This window comes from Pongo abelii, chromosome 1 (assembly GCF_028885655.2).
Source record: "Pongo abelii isolate AG06213 chromosome 1, NHGRI_mPonAbe1-v2.0_pri, whole genome shotgun sequence".
Classification (NCBI taxonomy): Eukaryota; Metazoa; Chordata; class Mammalia; order Primates; family Hominidae; genus Pongo; species Pongo abelii.
Window position 1 is genome coordinate 201439736 of NC_071985.2, and position 12760 is coordinate 201452495.

At 43.4% G+C, this 12760-nt stretch overlaps 1 protein-coding gene across 6 annotated transcripts in view; it reads right to left on the reverse strand.

Annotated features, from left to right (window-relative positions):
- KPNA6 (karyopherin subunit alpha 6) overlaps window positions 1-12760 on the reverse strand; it is a 67133-nt gene that overhangs the window by 44513 nt on the left and 9860 nt on the right. The window contains exon 1 of one of the 6 annotated variants that reach the window (XM_024250223.3): window positions 1871-1891. The gene's annotated coding sequence lies outside the window, so the exon portion shown is untranslated. 6 annotated transcript variants of the gene reach the window in all.

Sequence of the window (12760 nt, forward strand, 5' to 3'; positions counted from 1 at the left end):
CCTGACAGGGAGGCAGAAAATTAGAAGAAAAAATGGTGGGGTGCAGTGGTCAAGCAATCTGCCTGACTTGTCCTCCCAAACTGTTGGAATTATAGGTGTAGGCCACTGCACCTGGCCAAAAGTTTTAAATCTTAAGTCTATATATACACACATATATATGTATATATGTATATATATATGTGTGTATATATAGACTTAAGATTTAAATATATATACATACATATATATGTGTATGTATGTATGTGGTTGTGTGTGTTTTCAGTGTCTTTTTAAATTTTTAAATCTTTTTTTACTTTAAAAAATAAAAGTAGAGACAGGGTCTCACTTTGTTGCCCAGGTTGGTCTTGAACTCCTGGGCTCAAGTGATCTTCCTGCCTTGGCCTCCCAAAGTGTTGGGATTACAGGCATGAGCCACCATGCCCAGCCTTCGGCGTCTTATCTAACAAAATCATTGCCTACTCCAAAGCCATGAAGATATACCCCTAAAATTTTTTTCTTTTTGAGACGAAGTTTCGCTCTTGTCACCCAGCGGGAGTGCAGTGGCGCAATCTCGGCTCACTGCAACCTCCACCTCCCGGGTTCCAGTGATTCTCCTGCCTCGGCCTCCCGAGTAGCTGGGATTACAGACGCCCGCCACCAGTCCTGGCTAATTTCTGTATTTTTAGTAGAGACGGGGTTTCACCATGTTGGCCAGGCTGGTCTCGAATTGCTGACCTCAGGTGATCCATCCGCCTTGGCCTCCCAAAGTGCTGGGATTACGGGTGTGAACCACTGTGCCCGGCCCCCTATTTTTTCTTATAGTAATTTTATGGTTTTAGTTCTTACATTTAGGTCTTTGATCCAGTGAGTTAATTTTTTGTGTATGATGTGAGGCAGGGGTCCAAATTAATTCTTCTGCATATGTTTATCTATTCTTTTTAGGCATTATATATAGCAATTAGCACATTAATATAATAAAAATAAATCAGTGATCCACATGAGCCCTTTCTTAATGAACTTCTTTGAGATGCCTGTGACTTTTTTTTTTCTTTGAGACACAGTCTCGCTCTGTTGCCTAGGCTGGAGTGCAGTGGTGCAATCTCAGGGTTCAAGTGATTCACCCACCTCAGCCTCCTGAGCAGCTGGGACTACAGGCATGCACCACCATGCCCGGCTAATTTTTGTATTTTTAGTAGAGACGGGGTTTCACGATGTTGGCCAGGGCAGTCTCAAACTCCTGACCTCAAGTGATTTGCCCGTCTCGGCCTCCCAAAGTGCTGGGATTACAGGTATGAGACCCTGCGTCTGGCCTGAGATGCCTTCAACGTTAATGACTTTTGTGATTAAATCAACTTATCAAACCAACTGACTTTCAGTATACAAGTTCCTTTCCTGTGTCAAGTTACTTATTTTCCATGACCTGCTGGGAGAGGACCTCTGTTAGGCACCAAGGCAGGCAAGGATCACAATGCTTTGCCAAGAAAGTCACACTTGTGTCCTCTCTACTAGCTGTGAAGCAGCCTTCTCAAGTTCAGTCTAGAATGCTTTTCAAAATCACTGGCCATGGTAAAAAAAAAAAAAAAAAAAAAAATCTTTATCTACTAAATCCAGACTAAAAACCAAGGTACTATATTTGAAATATCCTTCAAATACCCCAATCTCTAATATCTGTAGAGGGAGGCATTCTCAGGCAAAATTCATATTTGATTGATAATTGATTTAGTAAGAATTTGATTATTAGCTTAGACTCACATAGAATTCTCATTTTAGAGGTAGGCAAACTGAGGCATAACTTGCAGAAGAACCAGCTAATAAGTGGGAGAGATTAAACCAGGTATTTCCATGAGAGCGAATGTTTCCAGCACTACATATTCCTTATTTGACAGCATACCAACCACAAGAGGACTCCTTTGTTGTTTCCTGGAAGGAGTGTGCTCCCAGGAGTGTCAATGCTGCTTTTCAATTCCACCACATGTTTGATTCAATCTCTCAATTGAGGTATGATCCAGTTCTTGCTGTGAACAAAGAATATAAGCCTGGGAAACATAGTGAGACCTCGTCTCTACTAAAAATAAAAATAAAAAATATTGGCTGGGCATGGTGGTGCACACTTGTAGTCCCAGATACTTGGGAAGCTAAGGCAGGACGATCACTTGAGCCCAGGAGATCAAGGCTGCAGTGAGCTATGATGGCGCTACTGCACTCCAGCCTGGGTGACAGAGCGAGACCCTGTCTCCAAATAAAAACAAAACAACAAAAACAACAAAAAAACACAAATATCAAATGATACAAATACCAATATGCAGAGAAACAAAATTATAGGGACTGGCAAGTAGTTAGGTAGTCATTTGAAGGCTGTCACCTCAAAGGAAAAACAAAAACAACCGCATTTGAATCAAACAGATTGCTTGAGCCCAGGAATTCAAGACCAGCCTGGGTAACATGGCGAAACCCCATCTCTACTAAAAAAAATACAAAAATTAGCCAGGCATGGTGGTACATGCCTCCCAGCTACTAGGGAGACTGAGGTGGGAAGATGGCTTGAGCCTGGAAGGTAGGTAGAGGTTGCAGTAAGCTGACATCTCACACTGCACTCCAGCCTGGGCAACAGAGCTAGAGCCTGTCTCAAAAAAAGAAAAAAAAGAAAGAAAGAAAGAAAAGAGGAAGGAAGGGAGGGAGGGAGGGAGGGAGAGAGAGAGGGAGGGAGGGAAATATCTAGTACTGACAGAAGGTAGCTGTGCTGGATGGACCACCAACAGGCACATTGATTGGAAGTGATGTGGTACTGGTGAGAAGAGCTAAAAAGACAGATCTAATTCTTAGTCTTGCTACTTAATAATTGTGCAACTTGGGTGTTATTTATCTGTATCTTAATTTTCATACCCCTACCCAGACTATCTCAGAGTCACAGTGAAGACTGAATGAGAATACATACCCGAGTACTTTGTAAACAGTAAAATGCAATGCTGGTAAAGTAGGTTAGATTTGAAGATGGCTTTTCAAAATTCCTGAATTTCTTTCAGAGATTCATGACCAGGAAATGTTGCAAACGGGAAAACAGTTTGAAACAGATCTGGCAACATGAGGCTCTCAGGGTGTTATGTGCAAGCCTGTCAGAATTGCCAGTCACCACAACAATGGCAGAGGCTCTTCTTCTACTGGACAATTGGATCAGTCCACAATGGGACCATAATAAGGCTGCTCATATTCTGGTAGCATCTTCACTGAACTGGGCTGAACAGTAATCACTCTAGGAAACAAAGCTAAATTTATAAACTAGGTGGTTTAGCTAAAGGCTACCGGGGGAAAACTATCACCTCTACACATGACTATATATTCAAAGCTCAGGGTCTAAGGAAAAAAAAAATGTGTGTGTGTATATATATATATATAAAAAATACACAAATAATATAAAAAATATATATAGTCCTAGTTCTTCTAGTTTGCTAATCCTAATTCTCTCTTAGGATTTACTAGTCCTTTGGCCCTTGAGTGTATATATAAATATGTAAACACAATGCTCAGATCTACGGAAGGGAGGTAAGAGGTGGAAGGGAGACACAGGAGAAGACTAGGATAACTATAGTCCAAACAGTTTCTCCAAAAGAAATTTTCCAGCGATCTCATTTGAAATAGAATCAGGTGGCTTACCTTTCTAGGAACACTTCACTGCCACTACCACTAGGTACCATAAGGGACTAAAACGAATTAAAGTAGGAAAATGAAAAAGCTCAATTTCCATTTAAGCCAGCACAAAAATATTCACTGAATAGCTCCTAAGCACTTGCATTGTGTGTGTGTACGTGTGTGTGTTGCAGATAACCAAATGGTTATCTCCAATCTCAAATAGGCACTGTGTAATTGTTTCTACCTTCAGGAAGCTTTTACAACTTAGTTTAGACTCACAGCTCTAAGAATACAAAAGATAATGAATGTAACTGTACAATGAGTTCAGAGAGTGAGAGTGAGAACTCTCTTTACTGAGTGGGTAAGCTCTGAAGTGGTCTTTGAAGGCTAGATGGTTAATATTTCTGAAGGGTTTGGGGCACAAGACCAGTTCGGTTAAAGAGGCATAAAAACAAAGGTCCACACAGCAAAATGCCTCTGAGATAGAATAGCAAAACTGCTGGCTACCTGGCCTCTATTCTGCGGTACCCTCCACCCCCAACTCCAGTCTTCAGACAAAGAGGGTTCTGCATTGTCTGTCAGCTGAATTATAAAAATCCCTCTGATTAGCTCTTCCTTTTAGCTCTTAGCAACAATACAAGAAAGGGCCTTTCCAACAGCCCTTCTGACAAATTGGAAACAGGGATTTCTCTAACCTGTATGTATTCATCAAAAACGAGGGAGTTAGATTTAGGAGGCAATCTTCTAAGGCCCCATGTGAGAAAGGCCCAGGGTGAAATGGGAGAGAAAAGCCAGGCTGAAAGGCCACACAAAGAATCCTCTCCACTCCCAGAAGACATGCCATGAACAAACATCCAATGTTCACCCTCAAACTCTATCAACTCGATCCAACATGATGTAGTGGAAAGAGCACTGATTCGGAAGTCAGGTGAACTGAGTTCCAAGCCCAACTGTATAACTGTGGGCAAAGTACCCACTATCTTAGTCTTGCTTCTGCCTCTCTAAAACAGGGGTATTTCTCATGGCGCAAGTCTTCAGAAAGCAATAAATAAAATAACATGGGCACAATAAACTTTATAGGGCCCTGTAGGATTAAGGAGGTAATGTGAAAGTATCTAGGGCCTAAATGCTGAATCAATGGTGTTCCCTTTTTCTTCTCACCTCCTGCAGTGAAAGGCCTAAATTCCTTATAAGGGAAATTTTCAGGAAGTTAGGGTCAAAAAAAAAAACCATTATTTTCTTGCTTCCTATTGAACAGTTGGTTTTTCCTTTTCCTTCCAACACTCAGTTCTTTCTCTTAATCTTTATCCTTCCATTCTGTCTTCATTCCCTTGAAAGCTACACTTAAGGAACCAATGACCAGGGGTTTAAAAAAGGGCCTATTTCCCCCTTTACTTCACCTCAAAGTGGGCAATTCCAATCATAACTCATTAGAAAATTATAGCCTCTTGGGTGATTTAAATATTGATGACTGTTCAGATGCAGTGACTCACACCTGTAATCCTAGCACTTTGGGAGGCTGAGGCGGGTGGATCACCTGAGGTCAGGGGTTCGAGAGCAGCCTGGCCAACGTGGTGAAACCTCGTCTCTACTAAAAATACAAAAATTAGCCAGGTGTGGTGGCGGGTGCCTGTAATCCCAGCTACTTGGGAGGCTGAGGCAGAAGAATCACTTGAACCAAGGAGGTGGAGGTTGCAGTGAGCCAAGATCACACTACTGCACTCCAGCCTGGGCAACAGGGCAAAAACTCCATCTCAAAAAATTAAAAAATGCTGATGACTTCTGCAATCTATACCTAACACCTAGAGGGAACATGGGTTCCTTCCAATCATGTCTGTAAGTACCTCAAATGGGGGGAAAAAAAAGCATCTTCTTCTCCATAAACCTGTTCTTTATATATTTCTCTTAATTCATGGTCCACAATTCCTTACCTGGAATTCTGAAATCAAAGGGGCTCTCAAGGCCAGGCACGATGGCTCATACCTATAATTCTAGCACTTTAGGAGGCTGAGGCAGGAGGATTGCTTGAGGCCAGGAGTTTGCGACCAGCCTAGGCAACTAAGCAAGACCCAATCTCTACCAAAAAAAAAAAAAAAGAAAAATTAAAAGAAAAACAAGCTCTGAAAATAGGAAAGGTTTTTTTTTTTGTTTTTTTTTTTTTTTAGTAAATATAGTCTCAAAACATTTGGCGGCAAAATCTGAACCTCACATGAGATTATTTATAGTCTTTATATATATATAGTCTCAATTAATTTTCAACTGGATATTTTTGCTACAGAAACATTCATAATATTTGACTATACAGGGTTCTATCCCAAACCTCACTGGAGGTGTTATACAAGTTATATGCACCATAATGACTTTCTAAAATTCAAAAAATTAGGATTCTGAAACATCTGGCATAAATAATTTCTTAAAAGGCATACATTCTCAATGGGGGCAATATCATACCCAAAAGGGCAAAATAGGTTTGTCGCCGAGGGAGAAAAAAAGTTAGACGTTAGAATGGTACGTAGCCCTCCAAAGCTCAACCTTACCCAACAAAATCTTACTATTACATGAGCAAGACTGACAGTGACTTCATAGAAGGCAGCTAAAATATATGCAGGATCTATGCTACAAAATTATGGTGACCAGATGGCTGTAACTGGGGAACTTTCTCTTGATTGATTGCTGGATCTCGATATGGCAAGAGATGGCCTGTGCAGGCCTGTTGGCTGCCTCATGAATGTTATTTATGTTTTATCCTCAGTGGATTGTGTGACTTGGGCTTTGGTCATTATCAAGCAAAAATCTAAAAACTCACTAAATAATTTTTAATTGTTTCAAATTGTTTTACTTTTGTTGGATAAATTCTAGTTTTCTAGTTTTGAATGATTTTTAAAGTTTTGATTACATTGTTTTTATACAAACTGCCAAACTGGATTGTAATTTGATACAATTTATGTAAGCAAGTAAACTGCATTAAAAGTTACATAGCAAATACAGCCATAAAAATTAAGTTAAGGCCAGGTGAGGTGACTCAGGCCTGTAATCCTAGCACTTTGGGAGGCCGAGGCGGGTGGATTGCCTGAGCTCAGGAGTTCGAGACCTGGGCAACATGGTGAAACACCATCTCCACTAAAATACAAAAATTTAGCCGGGCATGGTGGCATGTGCCTGTAGTCCCGGCTACTCAGGAGGCTGAGGTTGCAGTGAGCTGAGATTGCGCCACTGTACTGCAGCCTGGGCGACAGAGTGAAACTCCGTCTCAAAAATAAATAAATAAGTTAAACGCAAACAGCTTTTAAAAAAAGACAAGGCCGGCCGAACACGTTGGCTCACCTGTAATCTTAGCACTTTGGGAGGCCAAGGCGGAAGGATTGCCTCAGCTCAGGAGTTTGAGACCAGCCTAGGCAACACGGTGAAACCCCGTCTCTACTAAAATACAAATAATTAGCCAGGCGTGGTGGCGGGGGCCTGTAATCCCAGCTACTCAGGAGGCTGAGGCAGGAGAACTGTATGAACCCAGGAGGCAGAGGTTGCAGTGAGCCGAGATCGCGCCACTGCACTCTAGCCTGGGCAACAGAGCGAGAGACTGTTGGGAAAAAAAAAAAAAAAAAAAAAAGATGAGGCCTCACTATGTTGCCCAGGCTGGCCTTGAACTCCTGGCCTCAAGCAATCCTCCTGCCTTGGCCTCCCAAAGTGCTGGGCTTATAGGCGTGAGCCATCTTGTCCAGCCCAAATAGATTTTTTTCTTTTTAAAGACAGGTCTCACTCTGTTGCCCAGGCTGGAGTGCAGTGATGTGATCTTGGCTCACTACAGCTTCTACCTCCTAGGCTCAATCTATCCTCCCACTTCACCCTCCAAAGTAGTTGGGACTGCAGGTGCATGCCACTACACACCGCTAATTACTGTATTTTCTGTAGACATGGGGTTTGATCATGTTGCTCAGTCCGGTCTCAAACTCCTAGGCTCAAGTGTTCCTCCTCAATCTCCCAAAGTGCTCAGGAGTTTAAGCCTAACCTAAAAATTTCAGGTTAAAAATTTTTAACCTAAAAATTTTGTTTAGTCATTCCTTTTTTTTTTTTTTTGAGACAGAATCTTGCTCTGTCGCCAGGCTGGACTGCAGTGGCATGACCTCAGCTCACTGCAACCTCCACCTCCCAGGTTCAAGCAATTCTCCTGCCTCAGCCTCCTGAGTAGCTGGGACTACTGGTGCACACCACCACGCCCAGCTAATTTTTGTATTTTTAGTAGAGATGGGGTTTCACCATGTTGGCCAGGATGGTCTCAATCTCTTGACCTCGTGATCCACCTGCCTTGGCCTCCCAAAGTGCTGGGATTACAGGCATGAGCCACTTGGCCTTTTTTTTTTTTTTTTTTTTTTTTAAGACACGGTCTCACTCTGTCGCCCAATATGGAGTGCAGTGGCATGATCTTGGCTCACTGCAGCCTCAATCTCCAGGGCTCAAGCAATCTTCCCACCTCAGCCTTCTGAGTAGCTGGGACTACAGATGCATGCTACCACACCCAGTTAATTTTTTATCTTTGGTAGAGACAGGGTTTCACCATGTTGTCCTGGCTGGTCTTGAACTCCTGACCTCAAGCAATCCACCTACCTCAGTCTCCCATAGTGCTGGGATTACAGGCATGAGCCACCATGCCCTGCCCTGTTTAGTCTTTCTTAACCATGCATTGAATAAAAACTAAATTGTACACTTACTCTTATGTATAAAGCACAGACTCGGTACATAAAAAGATACAGAGTTTATTTCAGTATTAATATTTCATAGGACAGGTACATTAGGGGGGAAAAAAGGTCTAAAAAGGTTCCCTAGGAAGGTGATTAAAAAAAAGTTGAGGAACACCACGCCTGGAAACACTGGATTAGTGATCTGTACCAATACCTTCAAAGTTTTTCATCCCAGAAACATGGGAATAATCTTTGACAGTTCTGTTTCCCTTAACTCCCACCCCACATCCAATCACATCCAATCATAAAGAATGGCCGGCATTATTTCCTAATTATTTCTGGACTCTGTCTCTTTTTCTCCATTCCTACTGCCATTGCACGAATTTAGGTCTTCATAATCTCTTGCCTAGACATTGTAAGAGTCTCATCAAACTGCCTTTTTGCTCCTTACACCCAAACTTTTTTTTCTTTTTTTTTTTTGAGATGAAGTTTCGCTCTTGTTGCCCAGGCTGGAGTGCAATGGCGCGATCTCGGCTCACTGCAACCTCCGCCTACCGGGTTCAAGCGATTGTCCTACCTCAGCCTCCTGAGTAGCTGGGATTACAGGCATGCACCACCACACCCAGCTAATTTTTTGTATTTTTAGTAGAGATGGGGTTTCTCTGTGTTGGTTAGGCTGGTCTCCAACTCCTGGCCTCAGGTGATTTGCCTGCCTCGGCCTCCCAAAGTACTAGGATTACAGGCATGAGCCACTGCACCCGGCCCACCCAAACTTCTTAAAACAGCTTGCCTCTTCTCTCTTCTTTTTTCTTTAAAAATGTGAAAGGGTCTCGCTAAGTTGCACATGCTGGTCTCAAACTGCTGACCTCAAGTGATCCTCCCAACTCAGCCTCCCAAAGTGCCAGGATTACAGGCATCAGCCACTGTGCCAGGCCTCTCCTCTCTCATTTCTTAGCTTACTTAGCACTTCCATGCCATGAAAACTGTCTTTGTACAGGCCACTTACCAAGTACATGATGCTAAATTCAATAGACATTTTCAGTCTTTTTTTTTTTTCGCTTGTTCTCTTGGCAGCACTCAATCCTGACAACCACTTCCTTATTTTTGAAATACTCTCTTTCTCTTGGCTTTTTTTTGTTTTGTTTCACATTTTGTTTTTTGAGACAAAGTCTCGCTCGTCTCCCAGGCTGGAGTGCAATGATATGATCTCGGCTCACTGCAACCTCTGCCTCCTGGGTTCAAGCAATTCTGTTGCCTTAGCCTCCTGAGTAGCTGGGATTACAGGCGCCTGCCACCACGCCCAGCTAATTTTTATATTTTTAGTAGAGACAGGGTTTCACCATGTTGGCTAGGCTGCTCTCGAACTCCTGACCTCAGGTGATCCGCCCGCCTCGGCCTCCCAAAGTGCTGGGATTACAGGCATGAGTCATCGCGCCCAGCCTCTCTTGGCTTTTTTGTTTGAGTCGAGTGTCGTTCTGTCACCCAGGCTGGAGGGCAGTGGCACGATCTCACTTCACAGCAACCTCTGCCTCCCAGGTTCAAGTGATTCTCCTGCCTCAGCCTCCTGAGTTGCTGGGATTACAGGTACACACCACCACGCCCGGCTAACTTATGTATTTTTAGTAGAGCTGGGGTTTCACCATGTTGGCCAGGCTGATCTCGAACTCCTGACCTCAGGTGATCCACCCATCTCGGCCTCCCTAAGTGCTGGGATTACAGGTGTGAGCCACCACACCTGGCCTCTTTCTCTTGGCTTTTAAGACATCAAGCACTCCTTGTTTTCTTTTAGTTCTTACTGATGTTTCCTTCCTTTCTGCACATCACAGCTGATCTACCCTGGCCAGCTTTTTAGCCCAGCTCTCATCACATTTTTCCTGAGTGTTATGAATCACTCCATAGTTTTAGTTGCCATGTACAGAGATAAATAGATGATCAAACCTCTATCTCCATTCCCAGGCCTCACTCTTGAGCTCCAGACTTCTACATTCAACTGATTTTTGAACAGCTTCCCTGGAGGTCAGAGAATCCTTAAAATGCACAAATTTAAAGTCAGCATCACTATCCATTCTGCTCTCAAAGCAACAGGCATAGGAGTCATGCTTAATTTTTTTTCCCACTTGGCTTCAGCCACCAGATGAAATCAATAACCAAGTCCTGATGATTCAAATTCCTAACTCTCTTATTCCCTACCATTACCATCTCAGCTGCTGCCATCATCTCCTGCCAGGACTACCACATTACTCAAAGAGCTCCTAGTTACTGCCAGGAGCAGTAGCTTACACCTGTAATCACTTTGGGAGGCCGAGGGAGGCAGATCACTTGAGGTCAGGAATTCCAGACCAGCCTGGACAACATGCTGAAACCCCATCTCTACTAAAAATACAAAAATTAGCTGGGCATGGTGGCACATGCCTGTAATCTCAGCTACTCAGGAGGCTGAGGCAGGAGAATCGCTTGAACGCTTGAACTCGGGAGGTGAAGGTTGCAGTGAGCTGTGATCGAGCCACTGCACTCCAGCCTGGGTGACAGAGCAAGACTCTGTCAAAAAAAAAAAAAAAAAAAAAAAAGGAACTCCGTCTGGGTGTGGTGGTAATCCCAGCACTACTGTGGGAGGCCAAGGAGGGAGGATCACCTGAGGTCAGGTGTTCGAGACCAGCCTGGCCAACATGGTGAAACCCCGTCTCTACTAAAGATACAAAAAATTAACTGAGTGTGATGGCAGGTGCCTGTAATCCCAGCTACTTGGGAGGCTGAAGCAGGAGAATCTCTTGAACCCAGGTGGTGGAGGGTGCAGTGAGCTGACATCATGCCACTGCACTCCAGCCTGGGTGACAGAGCTATACTCCATCTCAAAAAAATAAATCAAAAATAAATTAATTAATAAAAAAATTAATTGGCTGGGTGCGGTGGCTCAAGCCCATAATCTCAGCACTTTGGGAGACTGAGGCGGGCAGATGGCCTGAGGTCAGGAGTTCGAGACCAGCCTGGCCAACATGGTGAAACCCCGCCTCTACTAAAAATACAAAAAAAGTTAGGCAGGCATGGTGGTCCATGCCTGTAATCCCAGCTACTTGGGAGGCTGAGGCAGGAGAATCGCTTGAACCAAGGAGGCAGGGCTTGCAGTGAGCCAAAATCACGCCACCGCACTCCAGCCTGTGCGGCAGAGTGAGACTCCGTCTCAAAAAAAAAAAAAAAAAATTAACATTTAAAAAAATACATATAATTTTGTAAAATACAGAGACTATGTAATATTTCATAAGATACACAGAATATTAATTGAAGTAACATTTACAAATAAGACAAACAATTCTCAGGCTATATTTGGCCTCAAATATCTTTTGTTAATGTTTTCAGATTTTGAAAGTTAGCTTGTAACCTTTACAAAGCAGTAGGTATTATTTAAAAATCCAGGCCGAGCGTGGTGGCTCACACCTGTAATCCCAGCACTTTGGGAGGCTGAGGCAGGTGGATCACGAGGTCAGAAGTTTGAGACCAGCCTGGCCAATATGGTGAAATCTACTAAAATTACAAAAATTAGTCAGGTGCAGTGGTGAGCGCCTGCAATGCCAGCTACTTGAGAGGCTGAGGCAGGAGAACTGCTTGAACCCGGGAGGCAGAGGTTATAGTGAGCTGAGATAGTGCCACTGCACTCTAGCCTGGGCGACAGAGCAAGACCCCGTCTCCAAAAAAAAAAAAAAAAAAAAAATCCACATTTCCAGCTTCAAGAGGGAGAGGAATTGTGGAAAGGATGCGAAATCAACAACACTAGAACCACATTTCCCCATGGCAACAATTGGCTGGAGGTTAGCAGCCAGGAAATAGGGTTGTCCCGTTCATCTAACAGTCTCCCTTGGTTTATTTCATAAAAGTATTCACTAGAATATAAAATCTGGGACTTCACCAGAAAGAGGTTTTCTCTGTTTTGTTAACCACTGTATTTCCAGGGCCTAGAAAAGTCCCTTGCACATAGTGGGCACTTAATAATCATTTGCTGAAATTAATTGCTGTCCGCCTGGTCCTAAAAGTATGAGTTTCTGACAAGTATTCACAATATGTTTCTGTCCTCCACTCAAAGACAAAGACTAGTAAATTTAACTTTATATTTAATATAGGGCCTGGCTGGGTGTGGTGGCTCATGCCTGAAATCCCAGCACTTTGGGAGGCCGAGGCGGGCGGATCACCTGAGGTTGGGAGTTCGAGACCAGCCTGACCAACATGGTGAAACCCTGTCTCTACTAAAAATACAAAAAATTAGCTGGGCATGGTGGTGCATGCCTGTAATCCCAGTCACTCAGGAGGCTGAGGCAGGAGAATCGTCTGAACCGGGAGGCAGAGGTTGCGGTGAGCGGAGATTGTGCCATTGCACTCCAGCCTGGGCAACAAGAGCGAAACTCCATCTCAAATTAAAAAAAAGAAAAGAAAAGAAAAACAGGTGAGATTTCTATAGGAAAAGATAGGTGGGGAAGAGATTGCTTTGG